Source organism: Lactuca serriola, chromosome 2 (assembly GCF_051521515.1).
Source record: "Lactuca serriola cultivar US96UC23 chromosome 2, Lser_US96UC23_V15, whole genome shotgun sequence".
Classification (NCBI taxonomy): domain Eukaryota; kingdom Viridiplantae; phylum Streptophyta; class Magnoliopsida; order Asterales; family Asteraceae; genus Lactuca; species Lactuca serriola.
In genome coordinates, this window is record NC_136409.1 from 136305108 (window position 1) to 136308867 (window position 3760).

General features: G+C 41.5%; 1 non-coding gene across 1 annotated transcript; it reads right to left on the reverse strand.

The window, feature by feature from the left end:
- Positions 1 to 650: 650 nt before the first annotated feature.
- On the reverse strand, positions 651 to 757 carry LOC145090916 (small nucleolar RNA R71). Its single transcript, XR_013701838.1, has one exon. It is a non-coding gene; the product is annotated as a small nucleolar RNA R71 (small nucleolar RNA).
- Between the last annotated feature and the right edge of the window lie 3003 nt (positions 758 to 3760).

Below are 3760 nucleotides of genomic sequence, written 5' to 3' on the forward strand. Positions count from 1 at the left end.
GAGGATCTGATACACCTCTGGTCCCTCCTCTCGAAGACCCGGAATCCGCACTAAGGAGGAACAAAGGAAAATCCGTTGGAGAATCCGTTTCTTCAAAGAATTCGCCACTAAAGAACCTCAAGTCCGTTTTCAGCAAGAAGAAGAGCAGTAAATCAGGAGTATCCAGCGCCTCTGTAGCAATCGAAGACCCGATTAAAGAAGACACCGAGTACGAGACCGAGGAAGAAGAAGAACCTACATACGAGCACGAATCCGATTTTGAGGACGATTTAGCTATTACTATGGCTAATATCGATGAAGTCCCCATGGGGGAATGGAAGAAGAGGATGCGTGATGATACTGGCTCGGGACTTGTGCAACCCGCAATTCCCGCTACTGCTACGGCCACATACTCGCTCAACTCAAGGAGATTCCCTTCTATGGAAAAGACCACGAAGATGCTTACAAGCACTCGGATGAAGTCAATGATGTGGCTGACTACTTCAATGTACCAAATGTGCCATGCGAAACCCAGCTACTTCATATGCTTCCAGTAACATTCAAGGGTGCTACAAAGGATTGGCTCAAGTCACTTCCCCCGGGTCAGTCACCACATGGGCTAAGATGAAAGAGGAGTTCATAGACCATTTTGCCCACCTTCTAAAATAGCCACGTTGAAGAAAGCTATTGCCAACTTCGAGCAACAACCCGGAGAGTCCCTTTATGAGTCGTGGGAGAGGTACAAAGGTATTCTCAGAAATTGCCCACACCATGACCTTAATAGCCAACAAGAAGTCTCCATCTTCTATGATGGAGTCAATGTTACCACAAGGCAATTGCTCGACTCGCAAGGCCCGCTCACAAAGAAGGCCATCCCGGTGATCAAGGAATTAATTGAAGAATTCTCTAAACATTCTAGAGAATACCACAACCCAAGAAATGAAGTAAGTCGGGGGGTGGTGAACTCAGTCAATGATGGCATGGCGGCAATGATGGCTAAGCTTGATAGTTTAGATAGAAGGATGACAAAAAAGGATCAAACAATCCATGCTATTCGAGTTGGGTGCGAGAACTGTAGAGGACCTCATCTCACGAAGGATTGTGACTTGGATGAAAATGGAAACAAAAAGGCGCAAGTGTTCTATTCAAGTGGCGATAGATACGACGAGAATTGGCGGAAACCCAAGAAGCAATGGCTCCCGTGCGAAGAATACAGAAAGGCAAAGGAGGAGAAATACAAGCAGAAAGAGAGGGGTTTCTATCAAAAGGAAGAACCGGTTGTGGAAAAGAGAGTTGCCTTAGAAGAAATGTTCACAAGAGTTATAGCCTCATCCAAGAAAAGACATAATGATCATGATGCTGCAATACAAGAGACCAGAACTATACTTAGGAATCAGCAAGCATCTATTCTCAACATTGAGAAACAGCTAGGACAATTTGCACATCAAGTGAACGAGAGGAGACCGGGTGAACTTCCAAGTAAAACCGAGAATAATTCGAGAATGGAGAATGTGAATGCTATAACCTCCAGCTATGGAGAAGTTTTCACTCCTATGACCCTTGCACAGAAGGTCTCAAATAAGGTGCATGCAGAAAAGACAGAAGAGTCGAGTTCAGCTAAACCCAACCAGAATCGCCGAGTCCCTCTAATGGACTCGACGAGTCCATGCCCTGATGACAAATCTGTTGTTTCCTTAAAGCCTTACAACCCTCCTCTGCCATTCCCAATCAGAACCATACATGATGAAAAGGTTAAAGCATACAGAGCTTTCATGGAGCATGTTAAAGCCCTTCAAGTCAACGTCCCATTTGTGGAAACGATGCTTCAAACACCCAAATATTTGAACTTGCTAAAGGGTCTCTTTGCTGCTAGAAAAGATTTGGCTGAAGTCGCGAAGATAGTATTGAGTGAGCTACCAGAAAAGAAGGGCGATTCGGGAAGCATCATAATTCCTTGTCAATTTGGAAATATACTTGCTACTCAAGCGTTGACCGATTCGGGTGCAAGTATTAACTTAATGCCTTTTCTTTCTTCAAGAAGCTGAATTTACCGGAGTCAAGGCCTATGAATATGAAGATCCATTTAGCGGATAAGACGATTATTCGTCCAAGAGGTGTTTGTGAAGATCTCCTCATTAAGGTGGATAAATTTATATTCCCCGTGGACTTTGTAGTACTTGATATGGAAGAAGACCCCGAAATTCCAATTATTTTGGGGAGATCATTTTTGAATACCGCATGCGCATTAATAGATGTATGTGAGTCCACATTAACATTGAGGGTAGGAGATGAGTCAGCAGTGTTTAAAGCTCTACCAGAGATTAAGCAAGAAGAATGAAGAAAAGAAGAAGTTTCCTTCATTGATTTGGATGATGAAATACTACAAAAAGAACTTGCACGCTTGCAAGAAGAAGATCCAAGTAAGTTTTTGCTATCGTCTGAAGGAAACTTTGATGCTGATAAAGACTTAGAAGAGATGGAGAGGTTGCTTGGGGGAGCTGATCCAGAAGAAACGAATAATTTTATGGAATACGCTCCGACTCGCCGAGTCGCTTTGACAGACTCGACGAGTCCCGTCGAAAAGTGCAGAAAAGAAGACAGCCTTGACTTGCTTGTTACCAGCCCCTTGCATGTTCTGGACATGAAGATTTTTCCTAATTCTTTAGAAGATCAAGCAGCAGAGGGCGAAATTGTTAAAGCATATGGTGATTTTCAACACGTTCAAGTAGCATGCCTTGATACAATAATGCAAGAAGATGAAGACATTCCACTTGAAGAGGAGGTAAGCTTTGGAGAAGAGGAAAATGCAAAAGATAACCCATTCATTGAGTCACGTATTACCAAACCTCGAGCCCGAGTTTTTACCAACTATGAAGTAATGAAGTTTAAAGAAGGAGTGCAAAAGAGGGTGCAAGAGAATGGGGTAAAGAAGAAGAAGGTGAGGAAAAGGGAAATTCATGCAGCTGAAGATGATGCTACAAGGAAAAAGAGAGAAGAATTAAGACGGGCTTACAAAAAGAAGATACACGCTTACAAGACAAAGTATAAACCGCAAAAGATTAGGCGTGCATTCCCGATGCAGGAAAATGAAGAAACGTAGATGGGAAGGAGTCCAACTAACGACTCCTTAAAAAGAAGCACTTGGTGGGAGGTAACCCGTTATTAGAGTTTGCTTTCTTTTATCTTTCTCGTTGTAGTTTTGTTTGATTTTCGTTTTTAGGATTTTATTTTCATCTTATAAATCATCAAACATGACTGCTTGAGAGTGCGTATGGGCTGAGTGTGGGGAGGAATGAATTTTTTCTATATGAATAAATGATAAAATGATATAATTTTTGAATTGTTTGCAAGTGACTCGCCGAGTCTGACCCTGACTCGACGAGTCTATTCAGATTCCAGATGAGTTTCAATTCGCGACCAGACTCGCCGAGTCTGACCCTGACTCGACGAGTTGATTTTATTTACAGAAAAAAATTAATTAAAATAATTGTTACATCTGGTAAAACTCGGGTTTTTAACCCTAATGATATTATATTTCCTTCATACTCGTCGTGCGCCTCTCTTGCTTTCTCTCTCTCAAGCACTCATCAATTTCTTCACTTTTTCTTCAAAATTCTCGAATTCTATCAAAAAAGGTACTTAATTTCTTCCATAATTCTGTTAAAGCCATGATTTTTAGATGTTCTAAGGTGTCAATTTCATAGAATACCCGATTTTGAAGTTTAGTGAATTTTTTTAGGGTTTTGATTTTGTATTAAATGTGTTGTTTTGGATGGTTATT